The sequence below is a fragment of the Gorilla gorilla genome, chromosome 22 (assembly GCF_029281585.2).
Source record: "Gorilla gorilla gorilla isolate KB3781 chromosome 22, NHGRI_mGorGor1-v2.1_pri, whole genome shotgun sequence".
NCBI lineage: Eukaryota > Metazoa > Chordata > Mammalia > Primates > Hominidae > Gorilla > Gorilla gorilla.
Genome location: NC_073246.2, coordinates 34898663 through 34918697, shown reverse-complemented (window position 1 = coordinate 34918697; position 20035 = coordinate 34898663).

The window sequence follows — 20035 nt, the reverse complement described above, 5'->3', positions numbered from 1 at the left end:
GCAGACCTCCCACTGCTTCCCGGGTCCCTCCCGGGCCTTCTTTCGGATTCTCTTCCTTCCCTTCTCCGAGTTCCTGCTGACATTCAGGCTGCGTCTCGGCCTGGCTGCCAAACAGAACGACGTTCTTGCGCAGAGCTGACCAGGGGTGGCGGCGGGAGGCAAGGCTCCCGGCACCGGAAAGCAAAGCAAAGAAAAAGGCATTGCAGCCATCGCTCCTGGTCGTGAATGACAGCGTTTGGCTACCAAATATGTGCTACATGACCCCTCAGAAGTCAGAACTCTGCAAACAAATGGCGTGTCTTTCTCACAAAACAGCTCCAGGAGTCGTCCAGGGTCAGCACGGCTGGTGAGAACCGCGGCTCCCGGGACTGGTCCAGGACAGTTCACGCCGGCTGCGGAGGACAGGCCCTGGCACTTGGCAGGTGCTTGGTAAATACTTCCGAATGCACACACGTGCAGATGTGCATGCGGACTGATGTGAAACATGGTCCGTAAAATACATGTAAATGTGGGCAAAGGTGTGTTATGTGTTTATTCGCTGTATATAATAAACTGTGAGGTCTGTAATCTGGATCTTGGGATATATGGGCACCTTTACAATGATTGGGGTGTTGACTTCCACCTAATGACAACTGTGACCACTTGAAGGCAACCTAAATTGTGCCAGGAGTTTCAGGTGTCTTGACACAGTTTAATTTAGTCTCTCACTGGCCATAGGAGGAAGGTATGACTCCCATTTTACAGACAGGAAAACTGACTCTCAGAGAGCTGTGGGCATTTGCCCAAGATCCTGCCAGCAGAGTGCCTGGAGGTGCGGGGAGGTAGGGAGTGTGGGCTCAGAGACTTAGAGATCTCCAGTTGTCCTTTCTCCATCTCAGGTTCTCATCCGTAAAATGAGTTTCTAGAAGCTACCTGTGGCTTCCAAGGTGTCTGCTGGATTTGGAGGGTGTGTAAGAATCAAATGACCCCCCCCCCCCCCGTAATTTTTGTCTTCTGCTAACAATCTGAGTGACTGTGAGGCCGTGTGAATCCAGGATCCCCTTAGCTGGCCTGGCTTAAGCTCAGGCACTAGCAGAGGTTGGGCTCTAGGAGCATTCCAGAGGAAGGCCTGGAGCTTGCAGGAAGGGGTGCTGCCCCAGGGAAATGAAAGGACAACAAACAAAAATGCAACCTAACAAAGCCCAAACCAGCAACTGCCCCTCCCAGTCAACCCTTCTGTCAAGATCCTGCTCCCATCCTGGAAAGCTGGGCTGACAGCCACCTGGCTATCCTTGAAGTGCCCTTGAAGTTAAGCTGCCCCCCACCTTTTGCAGTGAGACGATATTGGGATAGGACTGAGGGGGACACAATGAACTTTCATTGAGCTCAGCTTGCAAACAGCTATCTCAGCCAATCTTCACAGCAGCCCCTTTAGGGCTAGGAGGAAGGCAGGTTGTTCCCATTTTACAGATGAAGAACTGAAAACTGAGGTCAAGGCAGGGGTGGGCTTCAGTATCCAGCCCACCGGATCACAATTGCCTGAGGCTTCTAGGGCTTCATCCTACACCTCCCTTCCCCACACCCCCACCCCAGGAGATGCTAGACACACACTGGCATTGACAGAGCGGTCCACCCCACTGGAAGCCACCCCCTTCGACAAGTTGTGATTAATCCTGAGAGCAGAGGATCAGGGTAAACAGGTCAGGGGTGTCTGGCTGTCTAGCTGGCAAGACCGTTCGGTTATAATGTGAACTGGGAAACCCCGACTGGGCCGGGGGTTACCGGATGGGGCCCAGTGTTTCCCTGGGCCCGGAGTAGTTGCACACGTGGAGGGCATGGAACCCCTCGCCGCAGGGTATGGAGTGGGATTTCCCATCACCTCCCTGGGAGCACTGGGCGGACCACCTGGTTTACTATATGGGGGGTGGGGGTGGGGGATGGTGTTTTCTTCAGAGATCTGGCCACTGTGCACATAATAAGTAGCAATATGTCTCCCTGTCGCCTGTCAGGATCAAGTCCAAGCCCTCTAACCCGGCCTACGGGGTCCCAACCTGGCCCCTGCGGGCTTTTCCTCTACCCCTCCCACACTGGGTGGGCCAGCGCTTTCCCCATCCTTCCCCCACCCTCCCCCCGCCCCCCGCCTCCAGCTCCCCCATCCCACACGCCCTTCCTCCCGTCCATCTGAGCATCTTGTCCAAGCCGTTCAGGGGTTGGCCTGGGAAGGCCCCTCCACCCCTCCTTGAGCCCCTGTAGCACCCAGAGCTCCCCCACGCAGGTCTGGTTCTCGTCTTGTGTTGTAAGGGTCTGGCTTCCTCCACAGCGGGGGAGCCTCTTCCTCCACCGCCATGGTCTTCACAGTGCCTGGACCTGCTTTTGCATTCCTGGGGCTCATAACAGGGACAGGACCAGAAGGGCTGCACACGTTGAAGAGCTGGTGATAAGACTGTTGCCCAAAGAGTTTTACCGGAGTTTCCACACAGCGCAAAAGACAGTCACGGTGGCTTCAGTGCTACAATTTCCCCCCTACTTAATCCAGTTTCAAAAATGCCTGAAGAGGCCCTGGGCTACTCACTCACGGCCTTATGAGGCCGAGGTGACAACCCGTTCCCTCCTCCGTGCTAGCCATCAGTAATGACGCCAGGTCCCCCCCCACAGACGCCCCCTCTCCAATATCTACCGCGCTTCAGGTGGCCCCGGGACTGAATGACGCCAGAGAGAGGCTCCCAGGCTCCCTGGGGGCCTGCAGGGACCCGCCTGCCCTCCCGCCTGAGCCGGGGGTCCGCGGAGCCGGAGATGGGCCGGCCACTGTCCCCGGGCTTCGGGCCTCCCCAGGCCATGGCGGGACTGCGGGACGGGGCGCGGTGATCCATGGTGCGGCGGCGCACCTGGATAGGGCCCTCAGCCGCCTAGCGTCCTAGCCCGGGGCTGCCGTAAAGTGCAGCTGATAAAGATTCTGCAGCCGAGCGGAGGACTCCCGAGCGGTGTCTCCCCGGCCCCGCGGAGCTGCGCAGCGCGCGCCCGGGAAAGCTTCCGCCACGTGGGCCCCGGGCTACAGGCCAGCGCCGCAAACTCCCAGGTGTGAGGGGCCAGTGGCCCGCAGTTTGTGCCGGATGGGTTCAGCCCGCAACGCCGCTGCAGAGCTCGGGCGCCCTGCAAGGCGCGCCCGGACTCGGTTTTGAGTTTAGACAAGGGGGCGGGAAAGACAGGAGAGGAGGCTGGGCGTGCTCCCCTGCTCCCCCTTCCTCCAATATTCCCCTCCAATACATACATCTAAATTCAATCTTTGATTTTCCTTCCTTACACCCGGCTCTTGAGAACCAGGAACCTCAGGAAGGCTCCCCGCGCCCGCCCGCCTCTTTCCAGTGAGGTCCTGGGACGTGGGTGTTGGTTGGAAATAAAAGATCTCGATCCCACCCAGATCTACTGAAACAGAATCCACATAAGCCAAAGTCCCCAGGTGGTGCACCGGCACAGTGGCGTCTTCTGGGGCTCATGCTAGGCTTTGCTCCTCTCTCCAATGTCCTGGGGTCTTCCAGTCCCAGACACAGACCCCAGTCTGAAGCTCACAAGGGTATCTCCTGGAGATTCAGCAACCTCTCCCAAATCATATGAATAGTCGTGCCTTCAAACCCCTTGACCACCTGTGAAATAACATTCAATAAGCATGCTGTTAAAAACATGCATGTGCATTATAAACAAACAAACACAAACCAAAACTTTGAAATGATACAGAAAGCAAACGTCACCATTACCATTTCAACACCTCTGCCCCTCCCAGCAAACCACTGTCAAGATTTTGATGAATGCCCTTCCAGCCTGGTTGTATACAAACTTTGTAACCTGCTTTATTTCATTTCTCAGCACCTCTTAGATGTCTTCCCATATAAAAACAAGATCCACCCAATCCCCTTTAACAGTGTAGGGCTGCACCATTCAATCCCTTTCAGAGCTTCCTCTCCTTTGCCTCTTCCTCTCCTTTGCCCAGGGCTCGTTCAGCCCTGAAAAACTGGCCAGAGCTGGAACCCCTGAAATCTGTTTCCACTGTGTGGATGGTTGTGCTGGGAAGACCCTGGGGTCAGGGCCCCCTCCTGACAAGGCACGGAAAGCGTGCTCTCCTCCTGGGCCCTTTGGGGCTCTGGGCCCTTTGGGGCTCTGCGCCCAGAGCTCGCTCTCCTTTGCAGAGTCTTTTCCTGCAGATACAGAGGGAAGAACTGGTTCCCACTTTGCCCAAAGAAGAGGCAGGTGTGTGTGGAAAGCTGAGCCCGCTGGTCTTTAAGTGACTTAGTTGGCTCCAGGAAGAATGACTTTAAGGTGGGAGCAAGACATTCCTTGACTGCAGCTGTGACCAGGCAGAACTTGGGTTCTGTGACTTTGCAAAATGTGGGAGTTTTAGACATTGATTCCTTTTTTCTTTCCCCACTTCCAACAACAACAACAACAAAAGGTCATCTGCTTCTAGGTTGAATCGAAGGCATTTGTCTAAGCGAAGAGGCCATTCTGTTTAGGCGGTGTTTACAGTTTGCACTAAGAAAGAAATAAAAAAGAAAGGGGGGTTGAGGGATGGAGGGAGAGTGGAAGGAAGGAAGGAAGGAAGGCAGGAAGGAAGGAAGGAAAGGAAGGGAGGAAGGAAAGAAGGAGGGGATGGAAGGACATCATATAAACTGAAATTCCCTTCTCTTTAAAACATGTCTTGAATAGCTGCTGTGCAGCACGTACCTGAAGTAAAACTCCAACAGTAGACAGGGTATTTGATTAAAAGTAAGTCTCCCTGGTACAACTGATCTCCTTCCCCCAGACCCCCAGAGGCAACTACTGTTACAGTTTCTTGTGTATTCTATAAATATTCTTTGCAAGTACAAAGTATATTTAAAGAGCTCTCTTTTTTTTTCACACAAATGGTAGCATACTCTGTCCACTGTTGTTTCTGTACCTTGCTCTCTCCACTGAATAGAGAATGCTCTCTTTCTAAACCTACAAACACACACACACATACCTGCAGCCCATATTTAGAATACATAGAATACATTTTTTCCTCAGGGCAGGGTGCGGTGGCTCAACGCCTGTAATCCCAGCACTTTGGGAGGCCAAGGCAGGCGAATCACCTGAGGTCAGGAGTTCAAGACCAGCCTGGCCAACATGGTGAAACCCTGTCTCTACTAAAAATACAAAAAATAGCCGGGCATGGTGGTGGGAGCCTATAATCTCAGCTACTCAGGAGGCTGGAGCAGGAGAATCGCTTGAACCCAAGAGGCAGAGGTTGCAATGAGCCGAGGTCATGCCACTTCACTCTAGCCTGGGTGACAGAGTGAGACTGTCTCCAAAAAAAAATTGTTTCTCAAACATCCTCACCAGATTGGTCACAGGTGCAGGAAAAATTATTTGCCCAATCAAAACTAGGACCTTCCCGCTGCCCCACCCCCGCCCCCCCCAACCTCAAAAAAGCTACCTGGCTCTTTATGGTGCTTTTTTTTTTTTTCTTGCCTCAGTCACAGAGAAGCTAGGACAGTCTGTGCCCCAGATGATGGGAGATCAGGGTGCTTCCTGCACTGAATAAACTTCTCTAAGCTGGCCCCAGTACTTTTAGACACTGCCTGAAATGTACAGATGGGTCCACTTTTTCCTACTGCAATTGCAAAAACAGTAGTATTTCTTCTCTCCTATTTGTAGGGCAATCAATCAGAGGGATCTAGACAGACATATTTTAAAGAATATATATAAGACCACTAGATGAAGCTAATGAGCTATTATTTTTTGTTTATTTTTGAATATGTGATATATTTACATAGTTCAAAATTCAAAAACATATAATGCAAAGTTTGTTTACTACACTTGTTCCCCCAGCCACCCAGTTCTCTTGCTCACTCTTTTGTCTATCCTTCCAGAGGTATTCTATGCAAATAGAAGCAAATGTAAACATATACACTCTGTTCCCCTTTTTATACAAATGGTAACATACTATGCACACTGTTCTCCATCTTGCTTTTATCCAGTTAGTGTCTTGGAGATGGCTTTGTAGCTGTCTGTTAAAAGTTTCTTCCTTAAAAATATTTCCATCCTTGGCCGGGCGCGGTGGCTCACGCCTGTAATCCCAGCACTTTGGGAGGCCGAGGCGGGCGGATCACGAGGTCAGGAGATCGAGACCATCCTGGCTAACATGGTGAAACCCAGTCTCTACTAAAAATACAAAAAAAAATTAGCCGGGCATAGTGGCGGGTGCCTGTAGTCCCAGCTACTCGGGAGGCTGAGGCAGGAGAATGGCGTGAACCTGGGAGGCGGAGCTTGCAGTGAGCTGAGATTGCGCCACTGCACTCCAGCCTGGGCGACAGAGCCAGACTCCGTCTCAAAAAAAAAAAAAATATTTCCATCCTTTTGTAATATGGGCATGCCATAATGTCTTTCGATGGGCCACTTACTGTCAATAATAAACATAGGTTTAACAAAGCAGAAGGGTTTGTTTTCTCATCTAAGAGACCAGAGCATTTGTTCCCAGCAGGTCTGGCACCCATAGTGTCAGGGACCCAGGCTCCTTCTCTCTTCATTCTTGGTATCCTTCAAGAGAGAGAGCATGTCCCTCTCATTCCATTCTCATCTCCCAGCTAGCTGGAATCCCAACACAGTGTAGGTTTAATTGACAGCTAGTGGCCTGTCCAGCTTTTTAGTATTACAAACAATGCTCCCATGAAATACCTGGCAAATTTTCATTTGCACACGTGTAAATATGTAGTATATCATAAGGATAAATCCCTGGAATTAGCATTACTGGGCCACATAATCTGTGCATTGTAATTTTGGTAGATGTTACCAAATTGTCACTTAACCGTTGTTGTCCCCATTTATGTTGCAGTGTATAAGAGAGACTGCCTGACTGATGGCTAATTTAAATGCTCAACTTTTATTTTCCTGAGTCCAGGGAAAAGATGATTTCTAATTTGGATGTCAGAATAGGTGACGAGACTGACCACGGTGGCGCTACAGGGGAGAATAATAAAGTGTCACTTCCCTCCTCAAAACATCAATGCTACAAATTACAAATGATTTCAACATCTGGGACCATTTCCAATCCTTCCAAAGATTTACCAGCGACTTTTCCAAGGGGTTGGGTAAAGCAGCCCAGGTGCGTCAATGCATTATATCTGCTGAGGAATATTTATGTTTTAAGTAAATAATTCAATCGATGTTTATTGAGCTCCTTTCCTGTGCCATGAACTGTCCTAGGTGCTGAGGTCCTGCAGCATCTCTGCTCTCAAACTTTATGCTCAAAGTAATTGTGATCATAATTATTACAATTTCTTTGATTCCCTCCACAGCCCTGAGCGGTGGTTAGAGTGCATGTGATTAACACAAGGGTTTCCTGGTCATATGGCGGCATGGCAAACATCGCTGATTGTTCCTCCAAATCTGTTCCACTTTCTATGTAGAAATAGGCTTTTTGGTTCGGCATGTGGCCACCTGGAATTAAAACTACATATCCCAGACTCCTTACATTTCCCAGCCTCTTTCGTGACCAAGTTCTGGCCAATAGGAAGTAAACAGAAGTGGCATGGGCAACTTCCAGAGGTATCCTTCCAGAGACAGCATGTTCTTCTCATTCCATTCTCATCTCCCAGCTAGGCGGAACCCCAACCTCCGTGATGGTGGAGGCTGGAGGAGTCATTGAGGATCATAAGTTGGCCGTGGGGCCACATATAAAAGAGCATGAAAAGAGAAGGAACCTGGGTCGCTGATACTATGGGTGCCAGACCTGCTGGGGACCAATGCTTTGGTCTCTTAGATGAGAGAACAAACCCTTCTGCTTTGTTAAAGCCATCATGTTGGTTTTTATAATGCACTGAAACCAAATACTAACCAAAGGTAACAGACTTTTGAACTCTGAGTGGGGACTTTTGGATGTCTGGAGGGGTAACTGTCTGCTGCAGATGTCTTTGTTATATCAACTGAGTCTGAATCCTGAATGCTACTCTGGGCAGAATTGTAACAAAACTCCAAGTTCACACAATATTGCAATATTAGGAGGCTATCCCTCACTTTAGAGGATGCTGTAAGGGAAGGGTGAGTGAGCGTGTTCTGGTCACTCGTGATGCCAGGCAGGAAGTGGGGGTGGTGATCAGGATTCACCCTAGGCCAACTTACGTAGCAGATGTTGTAGGTCCTGGTTGCCTCTTCACTCTTTCTTTTCATTTTATGCTTTTGAGCGTAACAAAGACATCTGTCCGGACACATCTGCTTCAGTCCCTTTTAACCCTTTCCATGCATGCCTTTAGGCTTTGGTGTGCTTTCTCTCTCAATGGCCAACATTTTCAACTCATCTTCACGGGGCTGTGCATGGACTCCTGGGGATACTTTGCTGACTATGGAGAGAGCTGAATGCAATGATGGTGCAAGGTTTTGTAGCTCTGGGCCAAGGCATAATTTTTACTCTAGAGATCCCTTGTGGGTTCAGTCAGAAGCCCAGTCTCTTTAGCAGGACTTTTGCCTGAGATTTCAGTCTTTCTTGGCTTCCTCTCTGGCTTAGTTTCCCCCCACACCCGCCAACTCCCTTAGCAGCCTCCACTGGAAGTATTTTTATTGATAGATCACTTAGCCATGAACCCTCATGTCAGCTTAACAGCTGTGCCAACATTTCTCTGTCATGTAACAGCCTGTATGGAGCATCCCTCAGCCGAGACAGTGGCTCCACAGTGTCTTTTTATCTTGTTGCATTGGCATCCATCCTGTGTTGCCTTTCCTCTCTTGTGCTGATGGCTGCTGTGACTCCCACCATCATGTATGCATTCCAGTCAACAGTGGGAAGAGGGGGAAGTAGAGGGCACACCATCTTCTCTTAAGGTAGGGCCCAGAGGCTGCGTGTATCACTTCTGCTCACATCCCATTGGCCAGTGCTTAGTCACATGGCGACACCTAAAGCCAAGTAAGGCTGGGAAGTGTAGTCTTTAGATGCATGGCCAGGTGCCACCAATTGGAGCCCATTAGGAAATAGAATGGTAAAAATAGAGGAGAATGAATATTGGGGTAAAAACACAGCAATCTCTGTCACGCCGAGGAACCACTATCTTAAATGCTAGGAACTACATTTTCCTGCTGCTATTGATTCACTGTGGAAGTATACCTTTAGCTGCTCTGACCAAGTATACCTTTAGCTGTGAATGCCCTGAAGCAGTGGGGGATGTTTCTGGAAAAGATCTGGGAGGTCATCGTCACCTCCAGCATAGTTATTGGGTCTTGGGCCTAGGGCTGGCAGCTGAGGTTAACATGTCTCAGCGAGGGACAGCGCAGGCAGAGCTCCTAGCAGACAGCTGATGTGAAGTGGGTGGCATGGGTTGGCAGGTAGCATAACGTAAAGGGGGCAGTTCAGCAAGAGGATATAACAATTGTAAATATATATGCACCCAACACTGGAGCAACCAGGGATATAAAGTAAATATTATTAGAGATAGAGAGAGAGAGATAGACCCCAGTACAATAATTGCTGGAGACTTTAACACCCTACTTTCAGCACTGGACAGATCTTCTCCTAGGGGCTGACATGGCCCATAAACTGCCCTAGGCCCCTTATACTGACAATGATTCAGGCAGGACCTGCCACCTAAGTCTCCTTTTGGGGGGTGGGTGGGGGAGTGGGGGTGGTGCAGAGCCCTTGGAGGTCCAGGGCATGGATTTGAGCAGGAGCCAGCAGGTCTTCTGATAGTGTGGGGCTTCCTTCCAGGACTGTTTTCCAAGGATTAAGAGACTTGCCCCTTGTCCTGGGTTGAATGGTGCACCCCCCTAAAAAAAATATGTGCAGATCCCCAGAACTTGTGAATGTGCCCTTGTTTGGACAATGGGTCTTTGCAGATGTCATTAAGTTAAGGATCTTTAGATGAGATCATCCTGGATTACCAGGCAGGCCCTAAATCCAATGACAAGTGTCTTTATAAGAGAAAGGCAGAGGGAGATTTGAGACAGACAGAAGAGGAGAAGATGCAGCCAGGAGGAGAAGGCCAGATGGGGGCAGAGATGGAGGTGATGCAGCAGTAGGCCGAGGAATGCCTGAGGCCACCAGAGTCTGGAAGAAGCAAGGAAGGATTCTCCATTAAAGCCTTCAGAGGAAATGCGCTCCGGCCAACACCTTGCTTTTGAACTTCTGGCCTCCAGAGCTATGAGACAATAAATATCCATGTATTAAACTATGAAGTTGGTAGCAGTTTGTTATGGCAATGCTAGGAAGCGCCTCCAGAGTAAAGACTCAGCCACCAGTTGGAGGCGAGACAGCGCAGCAGACTCAGTGATGATGGAGAGACGAGTGCCTTCAGCCTCACCTCTCTGGTGGGTTCACTCTCCTCTGCCTCCACCCCACGCTCTGCTCCTGGATTCCTCCAGCTGGGCTCAGTCAACCTGGTGCGGGGAGGAGACTGAGGCATTTGTCTCCTTGGCTTCCTCCCTGTCATGTCTACTGCAGCTTAGCTATGTCCCCAGTACCCCAGTACTAGGTCATGGTTACTTCCAAGGCAGCCTTTTCTGCACAACTCTTTCCTCTGGGTTCTGGAAAATTCTCCCTCCCATTGTTCTTTGGGGACAGCTCTGGCTCTGCTAGCTTCTGACCCCTGTACTATCTCTTGTGGCTTCTCTACATGCTGGCTCTGTTGTGGTAATGAGTCCCTTTGTCAATTAGCCCCTTTCCAAGTATCCTAACTTGGGTATGCTATTTCCTGCTGGGACCCTGACTGAGACAGTGCAGCTGGGGCTCCATCTCCCTGGTTTTATGGAGGGTGGGAGTCACGGTAGAAGTGTAGAACTTTAGATGGTAGGTGTAAGTTTCCTGAGGGCCAGAACTTTCCGAGGGGGTGATCCACATATTCTGAACGGTGAGATGAGAGAGTGCTTTAGGGTCTCTATGTCAGGGACCAGGATCCAGCCTTCATTCTCTGAAGGGCCATGCATGCTGCCTCTGTTGAAATCTAGTATGGTGCTTTGGCACCATTGATGTCTCTTGATGTCCAGAGGCTCATCCAGAGTGAGGTACAACTTGCCTGGCAAAGCCTCCTGGAGGGCTGAAATATGGATGGACACAGAAAGGGCTCCATGGCCCTATTACCTCCCCAGAACGGGGTGTGGACAAAAGTGTTCCAAGTTGCAGAATTAGAATAAAATTCCATGAAACCCACAATGTGCATTGAAGAACATACATCCATGTTTCAATTTCAAAATAGTTCTCACTCTTCCCTGATGTCTTAGTTTGTGCTGCTATAAAGAAACACCTGAGGCTGGGTCATTTATGAAGGAAAGAGGTTTATTTGGCTCATGGTTCTGCACGCTGTACAAGAAGTGTGGTGCCAGCATCTGCGTCTGGTGAGGGCCTCCGGAAGGTTCCAATCACGGCAAAAGGTGAAGGAGAGCAGGCATCACACAGCCAGAGAGGAAGGAAGAAGAGAGAGGAGGAGAGAGGTCCAAGCTCTTTTTTAACAATTGGTTATCATAGGAACCAATAGAGTGAGAACTCATTCATTACCGAGAAGATGGTACCAAGACATTCAATGAGGGATCTGCCCCCATGACCCATGATCTGAACACCTCCCACCAGGCTCCACCTCCAACACTGAGGATCAAATTGCAACATGAGGTTTGGTGGGAGCAAATATCCAAACCATATCACCTGACAAACTACAAACAATGACTCATGGCCCCATTCAGATGCCCTGTGCTCATCAGTGTTTCTGTTGTCTGGAATGTGATGCCAAAGAAGTTGGCCCCAACTCCTGACTCAGATGACTGTCCAGCTGACTCACCAGCCTGAGAAAAGGAAACAGAAGAGGAGAACCCAGATTTGAGGCCAGGGGATGGAACGTGGAGAAACACGACAAAGGAGAAGCTTAAAGCAGAACAGACAGTGGCCAAGGACATGTCTCTGAATTGGAAGGAGAACACCACCATTTTCTTCAAAATATTTCATTGATGAGTATTTTTCTGGTAATAGAAGTCATACATGGTCCTTGGTAGGAAATATGGAAAATACAGGATCTGATCATTGTAGAAAGCTTAGTAAATACAAGGTTTCGTGGTAGTCAAGGTGAGAGATGATAAGGACCCTGTTATGGATTGAACTGTGTTTCCCTGACCCAAATTGGTATGTTTAAGTCCTAATTCCTAGTACCTAAGAATGTGACTGTATTTGGACATAGGTCTTTAAAGATGTAATTAAATTAAAATGAGGTCATTGGAGTGGGCCCTTAATATGACTAGTGTCCTTATAAGAGGAAGAGATTAGGACACAGACACACACAGAGGGGAGACCATGTGAAGACACATGGAGAAGACGGCCATCCACAAGCCAAGGAGAGAGGCCTCAGAAGAAACCAACTCTGCTGACACCTTCATCTCAGACTTCCAGCCTCCAGAATTGTGAGACAATACATTTCTGCTGTTTAAGCCACCCAGTCTGTGCTACTTTGTCATGGCAGCCCTAGCAGACGAATGCAGACTCCAACCTTGGGCAGTGGCAGACACATGGAGAAGAGGGGAGGGATAGAAGACATTTTTAGGAGGTGAAATTGGCAAACTTTGATGAATGGCTCCGTATAGACAAGTGAGGATGCAGAGTAGTGGAGGACTTTGTTAGTTTTCTAAGCCTGAGCAGCTGGACGGATGAGGGTGCCCCATCTCATCAACTGTGATGGAGAATCCAAGAGGAAGAGTTTCTGTTTGGATGAGTTGAAGGGGAGACACAGGAGGGGCACCCAGTGGGGATGCCCGTTCTCTGGTTGATCTAGTCCAGGGCTTCAAGCCAAGGGCTGGAGGGAGGCACAAGGGCACATCAGTGCAAGCGGAAAGCATACTGCGAGTAGAGGAGGGTGGCAGAGGACAGACCCCCGGGGAGGTGCACATTTATTTTCTTGGAGGAAGGAACCATCATGTATTGTGCTGATGATCGCATCACAGCTGTTCACATTTATTAGGTTGATTCCGAAATATTGTCTGCCTCCCCTAATTTCTCTTTCAACCCATTGTTTAAAAATTCCCAAGATAGGCACAGACAGACTACTCCCCAAATGCTAAATTGGTCAAATTAGGGGGAAGGCTGTCTCTTTAACCTACCCCTGTGATTATTTGGTACACATGGTGCTTAGCATGATGGCTTCCAGGAGCCACCATATGGGCAGGTAAGTGCAGAGCTGGATGGTCAAACAATGGGCTGTTTTGCTTTTAGCAATACGCGTTCTTACTTTTGTGTACCCCCCTGGCCTCCTTTCTTTAAGAATATTTTAATTGGAAAAATGCACATCAATGTGTGTTAGAAATGTGTGGGACTGGAAACAATAGTCTCTCCTAATGATGTGAATAATGTGATTTTTGTTATCATATTAATGCCAGCATATCTTGCAGGATTACTATGTATCAGGCACTATGCTGTATCATTTCTCTTAGGATATATAGTTTTCCACGAAGACATACGATCCTTAAACTCTGGAGAATACAAAATTGAAAATTAGCTTTCTGTTTGAGAGTGCAGGCTCTGGATTGAGGTTGCCTGAGTTAGAATTCTGATTTCCTCACTTATTAAACTAATGCCATTCTGAGTGAGCTACTTAATGTCTATGTCTCGGTTTCCTCATCTGTAACAGTGTCTTCCTTACAATTTATTATGAGTGTCAAATTTGATAATATGGGGAAAGCATGTAGAACAGTGCCTGGGACATAGTAAAAGCTCAACGAATTTCACTCTAAGGGCTCCCTATATATGGGTATTTCAGGATTTTTTTTTTACATGCCTCAAGATTGTTTTTGGAAAACAAAAAAAATTAATAAGCAAGAGCTAACATGGCTATCTTTAGGCCTCAGTTGTATTAAACTACTAGGCTTAGTATTTCTCTAATACTCTATAAACTCTCCTATGCTTGTTTCACGTACATTTCCTCAGTCCATCTCTCCGCATTGAGGCTAGATCAGCTACCTGCCTGCTTCTGTTTAAAGAAATTATTTCCTTCTTTGAAAAAAGAACATGCCTATGCTGTCTCCTTACTACAGAATGTTTGGGATTCCAGCAATTTCTTTAAGTTACTTCCCAAATGAAATTGTCACCATTATCCTACTTTAAAATTCCAGTATTCAGTTCCACATTTTAAAAAGTTCTTTAAAATCTCATACCAAGTGGAAGATGCCAGTCAGTCTCCTGCCTGACTTTTTATTAAGAATTAAAAATAATGAAGCCAGCAGAGATACAGAGAGAGACTAATTTAGAAACCTGGCATGATTGCTTTTAATTTGTTGACAATGTGGTGTTTGTGGGGGGAGGGAGATGGTGGGGGAAGGACAGGGTACCGCGTGGCCAGGCTCAACCAGGCCTTGCATTAATGGGGTAACAGCTGAACTAAGTGTTCAGAGTGAACACATCAAAGACTGTAGTCTTTGAGATACCATTTTTTCTATTCTGGGATGTCAAAGGTGGTTGCAAATATATCCAGCGCTTTCTGGGTGGCATTGTTTAGGATGCTGGCCCAGCAGATGGCCCCAAATGCACCTCAGCCTGGTAAAGCAGAGACCACATGGGATGACATAGTCTTCTCATTAGCAAACGGAAAAAAAAAAAAAGGCAAGGATGAGAAAGGAGAGAGATAAAAAGAATACACAAAGACATTTACATATTTACATTGTCTCCTCCACATTTCAAATTCTCCTTTAGCTGAAGTGTCAGTGGGCTTGCTTTTCTCCTTCTGTTTGTATGTTTACTTGTGCTAAATAGATTATGGTAATCAGGCACATAAATGCATGCAACTGTTATTATGGCATTTTAATCACAGAGTTTTTCACTGGAAGCCTTCATTAGAATTCTCATAATCTTACTTGTTAGTGTAACAAACAGTAATAAATGCCAAGGAGCTTGGATTAAGGCAGAGGCATTCAGACTTTAAAAGAGGAATATGGAAATGTTGTCAAATCTCTGCATTACTTATTGAAATGTCACATAAACAGTTCGGGATTCTAAATATCTTACTCATTATAAGGATAGGGAACCAGGCAACCTGAAAACAGTAATTATGTCTTTCTTCTGAGCACCAACATATGCCGTCCATACATTCCAACTAACTCTTCTGAAATAACTGGATGGTCCAATATACAGCCTGGGCCATGATGTATGATTATGATAAATTGGAGAAATTTATTATCTGATTTCATTTATTTTAGGCTTGGTGGTAAGTATGTGTGAACACAAACACATATAGAAATTTACTATCTTTCAATTTTGCACAATTATTTGGCAAGTTGCTGGAAAAAACTGCAGTTCTTTTTTTGTTTTCTAGGAAGCAATATCATAGCCATGTGCTTGAGAATAAGCCACTCTTTCTGAAAATAGTATGTTGTTGCAAACAGGTCTAAGCATTGGGACATAGTAGATGACTACCCTGATCTTGCACAAGCCCACAGCTTAGATGTGACAATCTAAGTTCCGGGGGAAACTCCCTTACCGTAGTTATGTGTTGCTGTGGGATAAACTACAGCAAGACTTAGTGGCTTAAAACAAAAACAATGACTTCTTTCTCATGATTCTGGTAAAGCAGCCATGTAGAGATGACCCAACTAGAGAAACCGAGACCCGAACCAAACAGCCTCCACGGATCATCCAGTTTGCATCTTCCAGCTGTCCCAGCATCTCAGTCTGCACCAAGTGAAGCAGAACCTCTTGGTAAAGCCTCAAGTTAATTGCCGTTCTGGGGGCTACACTCTTCCCCATTTATCACTCTCTTGAAGGAATCTTTGCTTTACCCTCCATCAATAAAAGTGCCAACCACTTCTCAGAGTTCCCTAGGACCACCTGGTGCTGGAGGAGGCTGGCTCTGCTGTGGAGAACCAGTGGAGAGTATCTTTTCCCAACTCCACATTCAGCAACTTGAAATTGGCCAGGATAGGGGCATCTCCACCATGGAAACTGGCAGGACGTTTTTCCCTTGGAAACCCAGTTGTCGAACATTTCCCAGCACACCATTGCCCTGACCCCTGAAATTGCCTGGGCAACCTCACTGCACCCTCCTACCAGAGCCTCGGACACAGTGGTTCTCAAACTCAGATGTATAGAACCCACCTAAGGGACTTGCACACTTTGCAAATACCCTCCTTGCCTCTCATCTTCCAGTCGTAACTGGGACATGGTAGGAACTCAAGAAATGCTTCCTGAGTGAAAAAATGAACATGACTTTAAGGTGGGTAGTAGTATCATCTGCACTTTACAAATGAGGAAACCAAGGCACAAAATTGTTAAAAAAAAAAAAAAAAGTTGCCCAAGGTAGCATAGCTAGTAGGTACAGGAGTCAAGTGCAGGTCTGTCTGGCTCAGACAAATGCACATAGTGGACTGAAAGATCCCGGGCGACGGCCCTGCAGAGTCCCGGTGCCTGGTCCCACCTAACAGTGATGGTAGGTCCTACCTACCATGGCAGCTGGCCTATCATCAGCAATCATTTTGGTGATGATTGTGCCCTTAGTGAGCTCAGGGCAGTGGACTTACACATTGTGAACTGACTACAGGACGATGCCTTAACTATGCAGCAAACACGACTATGAGACAGTATCACGTGAAATTTTGGAGCATGGGTTTGGGGTCTAAAAGTCCTGGGTTCACATACCACCTAGGCACCTCAATTTCCTCATAAGCAAACGAAGACTTATCTCTTAGGGTAGTCCATTTGTTGACTTAAAAATATTTGTGTAGCACCTACTTAGCCACGTACTGAGCTAGCTGCCGGGGCAGGCAAAACAGGCTTCATGGCCCCTGTCTTTCTGGAGGTTAAAGAAATTCTGAATAATACAAAACATGATGCATTTTCAAACTCAACCCCTGGCATGTACAAAGTGCTTGCCTTAATCAGAATTCCTAGTAGATAACCATAAGTTCTGTGGATGCAGAGACTGCACCCATCGTGAAAATTGCTGTATTTCTAATTCCTGGCACATAATTGGTGCCCAATAAAATTTTTCTTATATAAATTAAAAAGAATTTCTTCTCTTGTAAATGACAGATGCCCAACTGAAACAGCTTAAGGAAAAGGAGGGGTTTGTGGGTGAATTGGGCTTGGCTAGTCCCGGATGCCCACTAGCTGTTGCTGGGAGTCTGACTCTGACTTGTCTCTGCTTTCCTCGATGCTGATTCTCTTCTGCCAGCAGGACAAGGCTCCCACACCACCAGCCCAGGCCTCTCAGCAGAAAGAGAATTTTCCCTTCCAAAGAGTGCCAGAGTTGACTCCTTCTGGCCCAGGGGAGGACACGTGTTTGTTCCAGACCAGTCACGAGGACCTGGTTGGCCAGGTCCAGACAGCACATCAACCCCTGGGATGGGTGGCTAGAAGTGCAGCCCCACTGGACCCAAATGCACTGAGGGTTGGGAAGGGGTGATTGCTCCTGACCCCTCCCAATTAAGGAGCTCGGACTGGCAGAGCATGGTGGCTCACACCTGTAATCCCAGCACTTTGGGAGGTCGAGGTCACTTGAGGTCAGGAGTTCGAGACCAGCCAGGCCAACATGGTGAAACCTGGTCTCTACTAAAAATACAAAAATTAGCTGGGCTTGGTGGTGTGTCTGTAATCCCAGCTACTTGAGATGCTGAGGTGGGAGGATCACTTGAGCCTGGGAGGCAGAGGTTGCCGTGAACTGAGATCGCACCACTGCACTCCAGCCTGGGCAACAGAGCGGGACTTTAGTTCTCACAGTTCTGGAGCATGGGAAGTCCAACCTCAAAGTGCTGGCATATTGAGTATCTGGTGAGGGCCCGTTCTTCACAAAAAGTTCCTTCTTCCTGCATCCTCACTTGATGGAAGGAGCAACCAAGCTCCCTCAGGCCCTTCTTATAAGGGCACTAATCCCATTCAAGAGGGCCCTGCCCTCATGGTCTAAACACTTCCCAAAGGCCCCATTTCTTAATACTATCCCTTGGGGATTAGCATTTCAACATACAATTTTATAGGGAGACAAAACATTTGGGCCATAGCAGTTGGTACTGTTAGGTTACCCAAAATCCACTCCCTCTGTCATTCTTGTTAATTGAGCCTCAGCTATGTTCAGGTGTTCATCCCTTAGGGACGGTGGTGACTTGAGGCCCTGCTGGGTAAACTCTGCATCCCATTTCTCTTGTGTGTTAATGTGATTCATGTGGTGAAGTTACAGACCACGCTCACGGGGAAACCTCCAGGGACCACTGAAGAAGGTTTCCTTGCTCTTAAAAAGAGCCAAGAGCAGGAGACAGCTCCATGTCTTTTGCTGGAAGTCTCTGGGTCTCGGACTGTGCCAGTCATCTTGCTAACTGCCTGAGAATGAAGCCAGTTCACAGAGTGGGGTGACTCCACAGAGAACCTTGGAGAAAGAGAACGCAGCACTAACGTACCATGCCTGGAGTCCACCCTGCCTAGGGACTTCATGTCCAAGTGACTCCTCTTGTTGTTTAAGTCAGCTGAATGGCGTTGGGGCTCCATTGAGCTGAGAGAGAGACCTGAGCTGTCAGGTGTCTGAGTAGCCAATTAAAGCAACAAGCCCAAAATGAGGGTTAAGCCTGTAATCACTTACAGCAATGGTACAAGCAAGAGGCTAAAACCAGAGGAAGTGCCAACTCCTCTGTCCATTTTCCCCCATGGAACAGGAACCTGTGGAGGGTCAGTGGATTCATGCAGATGTGGTCACCTCATTGTTGACAGAGACCCAAAAAAATGGCTCTGGGAGTTGTATGGACCTTGGGGATAAGGGGTAAGGGAGAAGGGCTCAGTGGGAAAAAGCACTGAGTGCTGAGCCAGAGTCACAGGGAAGCATCTTCAAGGTTTCTCCCTCCTTCCCTGTATTAGTCTGTTTTCACACTGCTGATAAAGACATACCCCAGACTGGGCAATTTATGAAAGAAAGAGGTTCAGTGTAATCACAGTTCCACGTGGCTGGGGAGGCCTCACAATCATGGTGGAAGGTAAAAGGTACATCTCACATGGCAGCAGACAAGAGAAGAGAAACTATGCAGGGAAACTCCTCTTTATAAAACCATCAGATCTCATGAGACTTATTAACTATCATGAGAACAGCAAAGGAAAGACCCGTCTTCATGATTTAATTACCTCCACCTGGTCACTCCCACAACATATAGGAATTGTGGGGCTACAATTCAAGAGGAGATTTGGGTGGGGACACAGCCAAACTATATCATTCCCCCATAAGGAGGCCTTGGCAGAGATGCCTGAAGAAGACCATGGACACAGAGACCCGGGAATGAAGGTGCAGGGCTGGGAACACAGGTGCATGTAAGAGCATGGCCGGCCAGGGGCCTGATACCATGGCCGCAGCTCCCTCCTGGGAGTGCCACTGCCCTGGCTGTGCCAGGTCTGGTGTGGAGTGGGAGTCTCCCCATAAGGCCTGCCAGGTACAGCCTTGTAGTTTCCCCCAGCCAGGCCTGAAAAATCACAACTAAAAGTCAGACTCCTCAGTGGGAGGTTCTATTACGTGCCATGGAAAACATCATAACATAACAATTTGGAATCTCTTAGTAACGAGGAAAAAAAAAAACCCAACTCAGATGGGTTTAAAAAAAAAAGGATATGTGATTTTAAAATGGACAGAGGACTTGAATACACATTTCTCCGAAGATGATATATGAATGGCCAACAAGTATCTGAAAAGATGCCCCACGTGACTAACCATGAGAGACATGTAAATCAAACCTACAATGAGATATCACCCCATACCCAGCAGGATGGCCACTATAATAAAAACCCCAGAAAATACCCAGTGTTGGCAGGGATGTGGATGTGTTCATCCGTCTCTTCACTAGCTGTTAAATGCTACTAGTGTTAGGCCCTGAGCATAGAAAAATGGTTAAGACAATAGATGTAGACAGTAGTCTACTTAGGGACATTGTCAGAAGAACAAATACAGTAACTGCTGTAATAGATACACATACACTATGTGCTGTAATTTAAAAGTACTATAATAGAAATTTTGTGTATTTATGTATTTATTTATTAAGGGTCTCACTCTGTCACCCCGGCTGGAGTGCAGTGGCACAATCATAGCTCACTGCAGCCTCCAATTCCTGGGCTCAAGCAATCCTCCTGCCTCAACCT